The 16811-nt window shown below is 40.1% G+C and overlaps 1 protein-coding gene across 1 annotated transcript in view; it reads right to left on the minus strand.

Annotated features, from left to right (window-relative positions):
- Nucleotides 1-16242, minus strand: part of col8a2 (collagen, type VIII, alpha 2) — an 82809-nt gene extending 66567 nt beyond the window's left edge. Inside the window, exon 1 of the mRNA XM_036144982.1 lies at nt 16194-16242. The gene's annotated coding sequence lies outside the window, so the exon portion shown is untranslated. The remainder of the gene's footprint in view (nt 1-16193) is intronic.
- Between the last annotated feature and the right edge of the window lie 569 nt (nt 16243-16811).

The raw sequence follows: 16811 nt of genomic DNA on the forward strand, positions 1-16811 counted from the left end.
CTGGCAGTTCCACCCTCAATACCCCTCTACCAATGTGCTTACTAATCCTTCTCTGAACATGTCCAAAGCATCTCGTTCTGGCCTTTCTGGCTTCATCTTCCACATATCTAACATGAACTGTCCCTCTGATGTTCTTACTGCTGAGCCAATCCATCCATATCACTCCTAAAGATAATCTCAACATATTTATCTCTCCTACTTCCAGCTCTGACCTCCGTCTCTTTCTCAGTGCCATTGTCTCTAACCATAAAATATCATTGGTCTCACCACCATCTCTTACACTCTTCCTTTCATTCTTGCTGATACTCTTTTGTCACACAGTGCACCTTATACTTTTCTCCACCTATTCCAACCTTGCTTGGACACATTTCTTCAGCTCTTCAACCACAACGTTCGCCTCTTCTATACTTCGTTCACATTCATTTCCCTCATTCACCAACTCTTCAAAGTACTCTGTCCATCTTCCTGTCACACTTGCTGCATCTGTCAGTACATTTCCATCTCAATCCTTAATCGCCCTATCCTGCTGAACATCCTTCCCATCTCTTTCTTTCTGCCTCACCAACCAATTTAACTCCTTTTCTCCCTCCATACTGTCCAACCTATCAAACAAGTCGCAGTAATGGAGCGCTCCAATCGACGGCGGCGTCCGCAGCTTGAACGGTGGATTTACATATTATCCCTATGCAAATTGCACAGTCAGGAGTGGTAAGACCATACATTACCCATCCATCCATTTTCTGACATGTTTATGCCTGCTGGGGTCGCGACTTCCTAAAGGCTTTTTTCCACAACACTGAGGAGTTCATAGAGATACTGTATACATGTAGAATAGCCTATGCTGAGAATAGGTGGACTCTGGTATTCCTAATAGGTAAATAAAACAGAGGTAGACTTAAGGCCCCAACATAGTTGCATGAGTCGCGGAGTCCCTGCGTACTCAAGGCAGATTCTGTGCAGAGAAGTACGTGCAGAGTTACGTGCTCAATTTTTACGTCAGCGTACACGGAGTCACACTATAAACTGCTTGGCGGCAAGAAGTCTTCACATCGAAACTGTTTTATCTGTGACACCAAACTTGATACACTTAGATGCTCCAAGCAGGTGGTTGCAAGGATGCGCGGCATCACGTTCCCCCTCTGTGTGCACTGACGGGTGTGTGGTGGGTGCCTGCTGGAAAAGAAACGGCTCTAGGTTCTCAACTAGCTAATCAAACATGTTACCGTCCCTTCCACTGCTTCGTGCCACTGGCAGAAAGTGTGGGAAACTAATAAATTTGTCATAAGAAATGTAGGCGATAAGCATGCTCGACTATGAAGGATGGAGAGTCCGTGCGGCTCACAGTATGCATGCAGTACATCTGAGGATGTGCAAGCCTGTAAGAGGGCAATTGGTTGCCCTAGATTGTATTTAATACTGTCAAAGTAAAAGGGGTTGAATACAAATGTATGTGTTGCTTTGTGAAATAAAGTCATTTTCACGTTTTTTGTGAAATTATTCAAGGGGTTTAAATGTTTTACCATCACCTCCTTGAAATTAAAAGTTTATAAAGAGGGGCACAGCCATATCAGTCACGGCCTAAAAGGGAGATCGCTATACTGAGCCCTGTGCTACGCAAGTGGACCTTGAAGGGCATGTTGCTCTGCTGTAGTGTTATATCTGAGTTATAGATCAGATACAGTCAAAGACTTCAAACAAAGATCATAAAATGCCACCAAAACCATTCCAAGAACTCAGAAAACCCCATATTTGTCCAGTTTTTCATGGCTTTAATAATTATCCAGATGTTCCAGTTGGTACTGATTTAAAAATGGCTCTGTCATTTAAGCAACACCCACTGATTCATTCCTTCAATCGGCGCACATGTTCCAGGCAGTTATCAAAATCTGGCAGTCTCGCTGCACTCCTCTCACTCATGTTTTGCTCAGGAAGAGTAATAAACGTCCCCAGACTGTATAATCTGCTGATCATTAGAACCGAAGTTGAGCTGAACTCAACTTTTCCTCACATGAGAACTGCAGGCATATTCTCTTACAGGGGCATGTTTGGATCATGTCTATTACATTTAATGGGACCTCCTGTTTGAACAGTGTCATTATGGCAACATTTATATACATTTGCAGCATTTCATGTGGCATATTGTGCAATGGGTAGGCAAGCAAAGTGATTAAGCATGTGCTGACGGAATAAAGTGGGTTTTCATTTGCTCACAGACGTCCGTACTGTACCGATGGAAGGTCATAGACATGCCATTGTTCCTTGTGCCGACAAAAATCTACAGAATCTCTTATGAAAACCTATTTTGTTCAGCGGCGGAGCCAGCGAAATTGAATCACCTTTAAAAAACAAGCAGCAAGGCGTCATGTCTGTGAAAGAGCCATGGTGCAAGTGAATGGCTCTGTGAACGTATAAAGGGTGGAGTGACCAGATGCCTGGCGATGATGTCATCAATAGGACCCCTGTGCGGCAGTCTGGCCTGCCATTCATTCAGCCGCCAGGTGTGTGCTTCTGAGTGATCACACCCTATCAAATAAGCAGGCTCGGTGAGGCAAAAAGAAAAAAAAATTGGTCGGTGGAGTCAAGAAGTAGAACACGAAAGAGAGCGCCTCTGCCTCTCCAAGTCATGGCTACGCTACGGTTGCGATGAAAAATTTAGCCTCTGGCTCCCCAAAAAAATCTCAGCTGTAATACTCTCACAGAAACACACATTAATGCTCCCTCATACACTTTGGTCAGAACCCCTTCTGACCACACCCCTTCAAAAAAATAAATAAAAAATAAATCCCCAAACTGTTCTCTTAGACTAAAAAAAAAAACTGCCTCTCATTCCCATGCTTTTACAAGGTGAAACATTCCGGAGAAAAGGGAAAAAACACCTGGTTGTCATAGGTTTCTGCATTTTTCCCCCCTCTCTCTTCTTCACTACCCCTTTCTCCTTCTCTCCATTCCATTAGTAAGAGAGAAAAAAAAAACAAACAGAGGTAAGTTTACTGTCTGGAAAACCCTTTGCAGAGAGCTACTTTTGCTATTGATGTTCGTGAAACGCAGGCCAAAAATAAGCTGCGAGAGGCAGGTTGACGTCGCAGATACATTTCACCCTTCACCACACCCACACCGTCGCCAAACATAGGTCCACTGTGTTGCAACGTATGGGGGTCTGTTCTGCTCGGAGGTGGTGTGTTCAGGGTGGAGTGGGTTTGTTTGGGGTGGGGGCATGGAAGGGTGTGCGTCCCTTAAATGGGTTGTGTGAATGGTCAGAGTGTGCACCTGGGTGGAGTTGTTAGTCAGTTTGGTCGGAAATTAGTTTGGAACTTTAGCGTGACCTTTTGGTTCCAGTACATTCACCCTGAGTTATACCACTTCATGGCTAAATTAGCGTTAACGGTGTTACACTAAATGATTACGGACAGTGATTTCTCAGAGTATTCTATGGTCTTCTTTTGTTGTTTTATTCACCAGTGGAGGTCTGCGTAAGTCCTTGCAAACATATACACATACCACTTATATTATTTCACATTTAGTCCCATTAAATCCACAAACTTGAATTTATTTTCTTGGAATTGTATATGCTGGACCAGCACAAAGTAATAGATAACTGGGAAATGAAGCATGGTTATTCCTATTCTTCTTTGCTCTATTGCCTCATTATCTTTATCTGTGACTTTCCTGAATGCTAAAAAAAAAAAAAAATTAACCCTTGTTCATTGCGTTTTTGTTTGTTAGTTTTTTTGCCTTTATTATGTGTGATGTGAACTTTAATGTGAGCCGTAGAAGCCAAAGAGAAATTTCACCGCAGTGACAAATAAAATGTTCTTGATTCTTGATTGATTTTTGATTCTTGATTTCCAAGACAACGCAAACTCAGTCTGACTGGACTGATAGTGTACTTGAACATGGAATTTCCCATTTTGCCATAGGTTCTCAAACGGCACATGAAAATCCTGTAATGTACATCCTTGTACTTTAGCTCTGGCTGAATGTTTAGGGTTGTTGTCCTTCTGGAAGGTGGACCTCTGTACGCATTTCAGGTTGGCTTCCAACATTCCATTGCATTTAGCTAAGTTCATCATCTCATCAACACTGACAAATTTCCTTGTCTCTGCTAAAGAAAAGGATATCAGCAGTTTGATGGTGTTGCTGCCACTACCATGTTTAACCATGGGGATTGTTCAGTGTAATAAGCACTGTTTGTTTGTAACCACACACGGAGCTTTATATATAAGTCAAAAGCAAAGCAAGGAGTACATGAAGAATAGTTATCCTGTGAACAGATCCTTCTGCCTGAGTTGTGAATCTCTTATTTTTTTCTTGTACATATCCTCTCTGGCTGTGTAGCATTAAGAATTGCTGTTTTAATGCCAAAGACAGCCCAATAGATTTTTCTTTCAAAAGAGGTGCATTACTGCTTTTGCCATAGTGATCCGTTTGATTTATGTATGCAAAAAAGCTTTAATAGATTTTATTCTGGGACTATTTAATGTTTAGTGGATGAAAAGAAGAGATAAAGATGAGACAACATGCTAAAAGGGAGAAAAGGTTCAAAAATAGAGAAGAGGAAAAGGAGAGAGCAAGATAAGAGTTGTGAATCTCTACAGCTCCTGTAGAGATTCAGAGTTACTATGTTCTTGTTAGCTGTTTGTCTGATTTAATGCTGGTTTATGCTTGAGGCATGTACAGAAAATGAGACGTGTCGACACAACGTCTGCAGCATTTATGCTCCATGCGGTTTTTCCTCCGAAGTAGCGCTATCCCCCTAGACTCTAGAGGGCAGCATTGAGATCCTATGCCTAGCATACCACACCCCAACGCACCTAGAAGTAGAACACACAGTTGTTTCCAATATTTAAAGCCTTTTACTTTCTTCCAAGAGTGACAACCGCTTCTGTCCAGAAATTGTTAACAATTTGTTGATCATGGTGATCTTTATGGGCCGAATCGTAAAGATGTCTATATTTGCAGATTTTTACTTGCACGTTTGTAGTTTATGAACCTCTCAGAAGGAGTGCTTGCTTTAGTAAAAACTTTTTGTTGGTTTAATGCATATAATTCCAATTAAATACAGTAAAGTACATGCTTGTAATGTGGCTTTAATTGCAAGGAGGCTTAATACTTTTGTGGGGCATATGACACATGCGCTTTTCTTAATTTAAAGCTGTTCTCAATCCCTCAGGCCTCAATGTCTAATGAGAAAGGTTTATCCAAAGACAGGCAGACAGCAGAAGTTCTCATTCTTTTCTTCACAGTTTTTATGATCCCCTCTTTATTCGGTGTCTTCCTCCTCGGTTGACAGTCCTAAAGAGCAGCTTTCTTTTGGGTTTATGTGATCCACCTTTCTGCATTCTACCCTTATACAGGATTTCCTGGTATTCACCAGGCAGTAGCTGCAAAGACCCGGCAAGGAGAATAAAAGGAAAAGAGGATAGAGAGAGAAAATGAGACTTCTATAGCTGTTGTAAAAAAAATAATGAAGTACTTCAAACACCATTTGATGAAATTTAGGCCTTTTGATTGGACCGATATACATTTCAACAGGGAAATTCCTCTATGTTGGATTTGGTGCGCTGCCACTGACTGACAAATAGATGTGGAGGGTGGGTGGGGTTGATGCCAGGGTACATGAGACGATGAGCATTGGGGACGTTGGGAAAAAAACGGACAGAACAGGTAGACGAGGAGACGATTTTTGGCCAGACTCCTCCTGGCTCGCTTGATGCATATTCTTCGGTTTCCTCTCGGGTAATCATTTGACACTGATAAAGGAGAAAGGAGAAGGGAACGGCGCAGAGAAAAAAGGATGACAGTGTTTCCACCCTGGGAAAATGCTCTCAGATGAGCTTAAAGGACAGCTGGGGTAATTCTTCTGTCTGTGAAACTGAGAAAAAGGCCAGGCGGAGGAAAAGAGAGGAAAACAATACAAAGAGGAGTTGCACTGTCTTGAATATGTGTATTTGAATGTACTTATATGCTGCATATTAACAGAGGAGTACTATATTAACAATAACTTTATTTTTGACAGGTTATTGTCTTCCTGGGAGGTCTTCAATTTAAGTACTGAAATGTTACTAATACCCCATCAGGGTGTTTGTGTATAAGGTGTGTGTCCAACCAAAGAAAAGATAAGGAAGACTTACTGTATTTCATCATTTGACAGTGTAAAAAAAATGTGAGTGGCATGTTTGCTGTTAGCCTTGTGGACAAGTGGACAAACTAATCACCTGAGCAGGTGGCGTGATAATAGAATGTCAGGAATATATACTGTTTCCTAGAGTGCAACAGTGCTGACATTTCTGTAACAGAAAGATCTATTTAACTGTGGTGTATATGTGCACATATTTGCAAAGGTGTCAATATCCCTTGAACACAAACATTGTGAAACTTATTGGGGTTTTATCAAAGACTAGGCAATGGAGTATTGTGAAGAGAAATGAAAAGGATAAATGAATTTCTGACGTTTTTGCTAATGAGAAGCACAAAAAGTTTGGGTTTCAACCCCTTTACTTGTGTACCCCTAAATATAGCTCAATTCAACCAATTGCCCTACAAAGTTGCTAATTAGTAAACAGTCCACCTGTGTGTTGTAATGATTTGGAGGTTTATGGTTTTGATGTAGAATCATATTTTTGATGTTGTTTATGTTCTATGAGCCTTGCCAAATTCAGTTATTGGTTTTGCCGTTTGGGTTTTGCCATAAGGTTCACTTCTTCATGTTTTAGATTTGTGAGATATTTTTCCTAGTTTCTACATTGTCTTACTTTTCCCCTTCAAGTTGATTCTGGCATTCATTTTTACTTGGAGTCTTGTGTTTTTACTCATGTTATGTCCTTGTATATCTACTCAACTCCATTCATGTTTGTTTCAGTTTGTCACCTTCTGCCATATTCCCAACCATTTAAGCTTTTTCAGTTCACCTGTTGCCTTGTCATCACAGTCATACTTGCCACCTGCTTCCCCTGCTATTTAACTCCCATGTTTAATTTTCTCCTTGCTGCATTATACTGTCCGCTTTACCAAGTCTGTTTTGTCCAAGCCAAGTTGTATTCATGCTGGTTTTTGCTTCTCTGCTGTCATCAGCAAGTTTTTGTTTATCATTAAATTCTTCAATTCACCTAGCTTGCCTGTTTGCATATTCAATTCAATTCAATTCAATTTTATTTATACAGCACCAATTCATGAAGCATGTCATCTCAAGGCAATTTACAAAGTCAAATTCAATCATATTATACAGATTGGGTCAGATTATACTGATTGGTCAAAAATTTCCTATATAAGGGAACCAGTTGATTGCATCAAAGTCCCGACAAGCAGCATTCACTCCTGGAGAAGCGTAGCGCTACAGGGAGAGTCGTCTGCATTGTTGATGGCTTTGCAGCAATCCCTCATACTGAGCAAGCATGAAGCGACAGTGGAAAGAAAAACCACCCATTAACAGGAAGGAAAAACCTCCAGCAGAACCAGGCTCAGTATGAACGGTCATCTGCCTCGACCGACTGGGGGTTACAGAAGACAGAGCAGAGACACAACAAGACAGACAAAAAAGCACAGAAGCACACATTGATCCAGTAATCTGTTCTACATTAGATGGTAATAGCAGATTATCTGTCTTCCCTGGATGATGCCACAGTTAACAGAATGCCAGACCAGGTGTACCTACTATGAAGGAAAAAGAGAGAGAACAAAAAGTTAAAAGCTGAAATGACAACAGTCATTTCAATGCAATGCAAAACTAGAGAACAGTAGAAATCAGTAGAGTGAGAAAAATAGACCCTGATGTCCTCCGGTAGCCTAAGCCTATAGCAGCATAACAATAGCGGTAGCTTAGGGTAACATGAGGCACTCTAACTATAAGCTTTGTCAAAAAGGAAAGTTTTAAGATTAGTTTTAAAAGTAGACAGAGTGTCTGCCCCACGGACCAAAACTGGGAGTTGGTTCCACAGGAGAGGAGCCTGACAGATAAAGTATCTGCCTCCCATTCTACTTTTAGAACCATTCTTAACATGTGTATTTTACTCTGAATATAAATGTAGCTTCTTTGTGAAGGCCTCATAGCATTACTAGAGATCATTAATGACCTAACAATATCATGAACACCAAGGAACACAGCAGACATCACCTCACTGCAATCTCTTCTGCAGGCCACTCCTACTTTTGTTCACTTGGCGCTGAAATCCTGCTGTGCTTTACGTGGCTGTTAAATGGGACGTATCTACCACTGCTTCCAGGTCCAAGCCGGCCGAATCCATCATTTACTCAGTATGCCGCTGTGCTGTGTTCCGTGCTGTCTTAACAGATTGGGGGCCAAAAACAATTCCAGCTGACATTTTATTATTTCCAATGCAATGAAAAGGTTAAGAGGAGATGGCTGCAGTTGATAAGTTATTCTCCAGGAAATTATTAAAATGGTGCGATTTTTCTGACTCGCAGCGTTAGCATCAAACTAATCTGTCGCACATGCTAACTACAGCACATACAACGTTAACGTTTGACATTGTAAAGCATAAATACAAGTTTGAGAATTAACCGTAAGCAAAACTACTGCGTCATGTACAGCTGACGTGAAATCGGAAGTTCACCCAGGACATCAGACTTAACTAGATTGCACAGTACTTAATATATTGTGCTCCTCTGTTCTTCTCTTGTGCTACAAACCGCCACCTGGTGGCAAGGATGAAAGTTTATATTAGTTAGCCAAATGTCCGTGCAGACTCCAAATTTCAACAATTAGTGTACCATAGAAAAGAAAAGTCACTAAAGTACAGTCAATGCCTATGTGTCTTATTTGCCAAGAAACTGTTGTGGTTTTCAAAGAAAGTCCTTTCCATCACCTTTCCACTAAGCATACCAATTATGCTAGCAACTGGTCAACCCAAGAACAGACACATGCTGCTCAGAAGTCGGCAGCCAATTTCCAGACTCAGCAAAATACTTTTCTCCAATAAGCTACCATCCAAGAGTCGAGCACCAAGGCAAGGTATTTACTGGCTTTCAAATTAGCAATGACCAGTAAACCTTTCTGTGATGGGTAGTTTTTGAAAGTATGCACAAGACATCTTGTCTGTCATGTTTATGTAAATGTGACTCTGAAGAACGCAGTGACTGACGAAAAAAGGTTGATTTTAAAAGGTTTATTGTATGGTTGGAAATTGATGGTTCTTTCTGTGGTTTGAAGGTCTCACGGGTTCTGCCAGAAAGATGGAGAGGGTGGTGAACAACTTGAGCTTGGTTATTGTGAAGATGAGACTTGGTCGGGAACTCACTTAGGCGGCAGCTTGGGTTTGGTGCAGAGGAGAGGTACTGAGCATACGTCCGGGTTGTCAGTGCAAGTCCTGGTTCCTTCTCGGTGCTGTGTCTCGCTGGAGGGTGGACAGGTAGGTGAGCGCAGGCAGGAGGGCAAACAGGGTTCTGTAGGTTCAGCTCGGTTCTTGAGGACTGATCGAGGTTGGCTTCAGATAATGTGACAAGGTATCCAGGCTGAGGTCAGATGAATGGGTTTCTGGAGCAAGGAGGCAACAAGAACAAGGTCAGTTACGGACTTCAGGAAATAACAAGAGATCATAGGGTTGGTCTGTACCACGCAAGAGCGCAAACGAACTGACGCCCTCCTCCTGGTTTCAGCTCCTTATAAAGGGTGGCAATTAGCTCTGATGAATCACACCTGCCCGTCCAACCCTGCAGAGAAGAGAGAGCAAGGAAAACAGGCCCGCACCTAGACCACGGAGTATGACATTGTCTCCCGAGAGCAAGAGGAAATTTGAAAAAAATTCTGTTAATCATGCAAGACATTGACTCATGGTGTTGAGCTTATTGATCAAGACGGTTGGCACTGGACGAAAGTGATGACATAAAGAACATCGTTCAGCTTTTCATTTTCCTCATAGGGATTAAAAGCAGTTTTGAGACAACTGAAGAGTTTTTGCCCATGGATTTACTAAAGGGGGAAACAAGGAGAGACGACTTGACAAGGTGTCGGGAGTCATTAAGAGGCTCAAGCTACTTTGGAGAATACTTGCCAACCTCACAATGGATGGATCACAAAACCTGACTGGAAAGAATGTTGAGCTGCTGAAAAGAGTCCATGATAGGGACAAGGAGGAGAAGCCTGAGCATGAGGTCATTTTCTAACACTGTATAATGCACCAGGAAGTGCTATGTAAATGTGTATTGCAGCTCAACCATGTTTTAAAGCCAGTAGTAAAACACATTTAACTTTATAAGAGCAAGGGGCCCTCAGCATTGTCCGTTTATGATGTCTCTCAAAGAAACGAATGCAAATCACAATGACTTGCTTGGTGAATATTTCTTGTCTTTGACAAAAATAACATTACCAGAGGCCAATTTAATGCCATCCAGGTTAAGTGATTGATAAAGACGTTTGTTTTTTAAAGACTCTGGAACAAAATGACAACTTCTGTCTAATTAGAATTTAAAAGCTGAAAATTTAAAGTCTTCCAGTACGAACATGACAGCCTTTGAAGCCAAGCTGACTTTATTTTCAGAACAAATGTCACCTAAATAATTTCCACAGACTTACAATAATCAAAGAAGCATCTCAACATGTGAAAAAAAGACATGAAATATGGATAATCTGCACAGAGAACTCTGCCATTGATTCTTTGAGTTTTCTAAAAATGAGACATAACTTCAGCTGGTGTCATGTCCCTCCTCACAAAATACACAAACAGCCACGCAGGAGTTGCAGTTGGATTAATTGATAGATCTTCAGCATGACCTCTTCTTAACAGAAAAGATGAGTGCCCTTAATCTGGATGTGTTTTATGGTTCATGGAACGAAGCCAAATTCCAAACATACAGAAGATGGCAAAGAGGATACTGATGTTATTCGGCTCTGCCTGTGTACGTAAGCAGACCCAACCAACTGTCAGCAGACTTTGATGCACTGGCAACAAAGGTTGATCAACAACACTGTTCCCACTAAAAGGGAATTTGACATTATAATTACTTTTCACATATAATACATGTTAATTTCCCAATTGTGCGGACTAATAAAGGAAATCCTTGTGTGTGAACCAAAATCGATTGGAAAGATTTCGGGTGAACAAAACATATCCATCGATTTCATGCTAGCCTGGCCCATCTGTTGAATATTTAAAGTCACTGTGGTCCCTGAATCAAAGAATTTGTCCAACCCATGGTTTAGATCAAAACACATTTATGGACTAGAGGGGCCTAGTCAAAGTCCAGGCATAAATCTAATTGAGGATCCAAGGAAGCTGTTGAAAATCACTGTACACAGATTATCTCTGTCAAATCTGAAGGAACTTAAAACAAAGAAGAATGGGGAGTATAAAAGAATGTCTAGGGGTGCGAATACTTTCCTGGCACTAGCTATATGCCTAAGCATAGTAAAGCCAAGAACATGGGATACATGCATAGCCAGAAAGGTCAGTAATAGGAAACAAGAAACTGATTAGATTATTACAAAGGTCCTCATAACCACCTGTTATTCCACATTTTTTACATTTGCTGATCTGAAGGCGATTTCCAAAAACTAAGATACTTTTCAAAGGTAATTTCCCTGTCCACTAAATTAACTTTCATCTTGGCAATCTTCCACCTAGACTCCCATGCTTTGACATAAAAACAACACACCCAGAAATCTTTGCCTGACTGATAAGCACATCACTCCACATTCTATTCAATAATTAAAATTCTGTTTTCTCTCTCCCTTTTTCCATCAAAGTCCCGTCTCAGTTACCCGTTCCTGACAGGGCAACAGGACCATCAATCTTTATCAAACAAAGAGAAAGATAGAGAAATGCTAAAGTTTGTTGTAGTTTAAAAGAAAAGAAAAAAACTTTTTTTCAAACTGTTTCAGAAATTGGAGACAAGGGAGCAATTTCCTTCAGTCCAGGAGGAGCAGAAAATGCAAACCCAAACAATCAGGTCAGAATAAATAAAGTTGACTGCCGGAGTTTAAATATCTCACTAGAACATACAAAGACTCCAGCCTATTCAGATATGAGCTCGTAATGTGGTGTAAAAATGAGCAAACTTCACCTTACCACAATATGCAAAGAGTGTTTCCCCGAAGAGTAATCTAAGTTTACAGCTTTATTGTTTCCGACATCACCCTGAAGGATCCAGGTTTTGTGAGTATTTATCTTAATATAGTATTTTGATAATCACAGTTGTTTCTCTTCACAAAAATGGCTACCTTTACTCCTCAAACCAGCGTTCCTCAATGAGGGGAGTAAAGGTAAATGGAAAATGGACTGAATTTCTATATTCTGGAACAATAAGCGACCACCAGAGCACTGACAATTAGGTAGATGGTCAATATTTTGCATGTGAGAAAGCAGTTTTGATTGTCACCGTTAAACTTGTTGAGCCATTATGCGAAGGTACTGCTTGTAAGGCTGTATAGTACCTGTAAGTGCGGAAAAGCAAGCCCTGGTTTCCAAATGGAGCAGCTTTTGAGGGAAAAACACAATCTCAGGATAAAGTAACGGATTTTTCGAGTATATTTAACATGATTCAACTTGTGCTGGTGGATTTCTTCACAAGCATGTGAAGCCTGCTTGACCACTCGACAGAACTGGAGCTTGTGTTACGGGCCGAGTGGTCAGTTTGTCATCTACAGAAAAACTCTTATGACACAGTTGATGACTCAATGTGGAAGCAATCACCTCATCTTTAAAGTAAACAACACAAAGAAGATGACTGTGGATTTTTCAGGGTGTTCACCAGACATCAAACTGGACTAGGAAACCACATTTCAAGTGTGGCATTAGCTATAGTCAGCCAAAGCCATAAGCAGTCACATACATAGACTGGGAGCAGGTGCACAAGTTACTTACTTCTCCACTAGAAATGTTCCTCCAAAAGGTGATGCTGTTTTGCTGTGTATTTATCCTTGCAAATGTGACAGGTGTGTGTGTGTTGGTGGTGGGGGTGGGGGTACTGAAGTAGAGAGAGGTGTTGCTTGCCACACATCTTGTTTTGGTCTACAGGCAGTGCTCAACAGCCCACCTAGTGGTGAAATTCCACTTAATGCTCTTTTAAGTAATTAGACATAAATGAGATTGAGTGAAGCACTTGCATTATTTTATTAGTGATGTTCCCTTTGCCTACACTTAAAAAGATATGTTGAGGGATGGTTAACACAATTAGCATTTTTTACAGCATCAACAAGTACAAAGAGTTATATTCTAAGCAGGACTCATTTCAAATACTTCTGCTCAGGGTGCCACAAACTACAACTATCTGATTGGGGTTGTTGAGGCCCAGTCATATGTGAAATATATTAATCTGTCCTCTGACTGTAAATGTAAATCTTTCAACTGTATGCAATTCAGTACAATTTGTACCACAAATACCATATAAGCCTAAATATATCCATATCCATATCTATCTATCTATCTATCTATCTATCTATCTATCTATCTATCTATCTATCTATATATATATATATATATATATATATATATATATATATATATATATATATATATATATATATATATATATATATGTATATATATATATATATATATATTTTTTTTTTTTTCAGTTGTTGTCCAACTAACAGTATTTTCATGTTAACAAGGTCCCCTATAGACAAGTGTGGTTTGACTTTCTTTGGTAAGAAGAAAACAGCTTGAAATATTTTACTCCCATAATTCAGTGCTTGGACAGTTCCAGGACATGTGCTAATGAAGCCGGGTTCTGTCACCATTAATCAAAGGGTGGATTTACTGAAGGAACTATCTTAATGCAGGTGCAGGCTGTGTAATATCAGTAATTCAGCTGCAGCAATCATAAAAGAAAAGGAAATTTTCCGAGGTCTTTTTTAAGACAATAGATTCACCGCGGTTTTTATCCCAGACACGGATGTTAATCATAATGACATCCAAAACAAGTTGAAAGTCCGCTTTATTATGGCTTGATCAATGAATTGTACCTGCAGTAGGCTTTATACAGGATACAAATACACTTTCAGCAAAGTTGCACTGTCTGTGCTTGTTCAGTAATTAGTGTTGGCCTCTCCCTTTCTTTTCTCCCTTCCTGTTTGTCAAACGCATGGGTCAGTTCTGCAAAGCCCACTCTTCCATAATGGAAATATTTTGAGGTATGCCTCAAGCTGGATGGTTCACTGTACACAATAACGGTGTCATCTTTAGATACTTGGATCATTGTTGATTTGTTAAGGAAAAGAATTGATAAACATTGGTGTTTAGTTTTAACATATCTATCTATCTATAAATTTTACTAGTAAAATTTTACTAGTAAAATGCGGATTTTGATGTAATGTGAGAACCGGAAAAAAAGGTCCTCACTTTTTTCTGGGTTAGGTTTAGGACTAAAGTGTTAATTAATGTTTGGTATAAATCCATAAAGATTAGGGCTAGGGTCAGGGTTAGGCCATAGAAATACTTTAAGATGAATGGAAGTCTATGGAAGTCAAGGCACAGTCCTCACTATGTACATTAAACAAGAATGGACATGTGTGTGTGTGTGTGTGTATGTGTTTGTGTGTGTGTGTGTGTGTGTGTGTGTGTGTGTGTGTGTGTGTGTGTGTGTTTGCATACTAATATACCTACACGTATGAACATACATGTACACAAACACACCACGTCAGTATATGCAAATATTACAATTCCCTATTCCGGTTGCAATGCTCCCTCACATGATGCTGTGGATGGTAAAAATGTCTCTGCACCTTAGGAGTAAGCTTGGAGTTTTGAGTCTAAGGAGGTACAGGTGCTTTCTGACTCCTTCAATACAGTACTGATGTGCCATGTCCTGTCAGATCCTGTCAGATGGTCACGCCCAGATGCAGTTCTTAAAGATATCCACTCTTTCTACCTCAGAGCCCTCTTATCAGATATAATTCTTCTATTGTTATCTGCTGAAGTCCACTGTCAGTTCGTTCTTTGTTGCTGATGTTTAACAGGAGAGGGTTATTAACACTTTATTAACACCAGTCCTCTGGACGTCATTTCTTGAAAATTAGCGTCATCGTTGTTTCTTTGTCTGCAGGTGGTATGATTCACAGTTTTTCTTTAACAGCCGTGTGTTTTGGCGTCAGCCTTTGAGTGTGGATATCACTGACCCTGTCATCGCGCACAACTGGAGCCGTCAGAAAAATTTGGGCTCCACACACACACACACACACAAGCATGTAGAGTCCTAGAGGTCCCTAGAGGGCAGGTAGACAAGGTGAAACTTAATCTGCTAGGCTTTGCTGTGGAGGGGACCGTAGGTTTGACGAGGATGTATAAATTCAGCCTTAGCAACTTTTTATTAGGAATTCACTGGACTATTTATGACCGGACACTCTTTGGGCTGCACTTCCATAATAAACATGTGCAACTCCTTTTTTAACTGTAAAAAAGTACGTAAAGATAAATGAAAGGAAGACTTTTAAGAGGTTTACGGAAACATTAAGGGATTCAAATGATCCCCATTTTATTTTTTTACTGAACAGTTACATTTATTAACAGGTCAGTTATTAAGTTAACTTAAATTATTGCCTACTTGCACACTATTATCTCCGAATATCTAAATGTAAATTTCTGGAAATGAAACCTCAAATCATTATTGCACAATAAGGACCTCCCTACCTCATTATCTGTTTTCTGTACCTCATGAAGGACTAGTTCTTACAAACTTCTGAATCTTCATCTTTTTAATTCGTTAATCTTTTGAATGCCATAATGAAAAAAAAAACTCTGTAACCCTTGTTCATTGCCTGTTTGTTTGTTTGTTTGTTTGCTTGTCTTTCTTATGTGTACTCTTAGCCAGAGTGGCCAAAAAGAAATTTCACCACTGTAACTTGCGGTGAAAATAAATAATCTTTCAATCTTTAGTCATTAACAACAGCATCTTTTCATATTGTTGATACTTGACCCGATTACCTTAATGATAGCTCAAATTCATAAAGAAAGTTTGTTTAGCCAATCGTGTTCTGAATCGTTAAGGGGGTGTTTTTCTAACAGGCCTCGAGTTATCACCCCATAAACACCGTTCCACTACCTAGCCAGCCTCCTCCAAACACTTACATGGGGTACATCTGTGTTCCATGATAAAAGAATCAGGGCTACGACCTTTCAAATAATCTATTCTTGTTTTCGCACTGAGCGGCTCCTCTGCAACACACAGCTTACATGCAACACGTACAAAGACGAATTCCGTTGAATGCACATGCTTACAATTTATGCAGCGGCCCCTCTCACCTGATGTCCTGTGTAGCTGTGTGAATGTGTCCTGACCTCAGTCGTCACAGGAACCTCCTCCCTAAACAGCTGTTTCCACCTATCCCATCATTCAGCATCTTCAATACACAGAGAAACAGAGGAAACGAACCTCAGTTACTAAGTGTCCAGGTCAGGTCACACACAATCTGTGAACATCACTTCATAAATTTTGAAATTCTGAGAGGGAGTATAGACGGTTATATCTGAGGAATAGTTTGAATAACTCCAAAGAGTTTCTTAGGAATGTATGCACATGCTTTCCACGCCGTCTGGAACTGTCTGGAAAACTATAGGATTTGATTGAATTAGTTTCTAGGTCTGGATAAGCATGAAAAAAGAAAATAAGATTATGGAAAAAATATGTGTATTTCCATAGCTCATTGTCTAATTAATGTCACTTCTCCTTCTAGTATTCTTTTTCCTATCTTGTGCCCTTTCAACCCCCTTCCTTTTATGTCTTCTTCTTTCATTGGTTTTTCATGCTTATTTACTATAGTTTCTTTTCCTTTTATTCTTTGTGTTCTTCCTTCCTTTCCTTTCTCCAAACAACTTTTCTTTCTTCCTTTCTTGTCTTTCCTCTCTTCCTTGAGTCTTTTG

The sequence above is a fragment of the Fundulus heteroclitus genome, chromosome 13 (assembly GCF_011125445.2).
Source record: "Fundulus heteroclitus isolate FHET01 chromosome 13, MU-UCD_Fhet_4.1, whole genome shotgun sequence".
Classification (NCBI taxonomy): Eukaryota; Metazoa; Chordata; class Actinopteri; order Cyprinodontiformes; family Fundulidae; genus Fundulus; species Fundulus heteroclitus.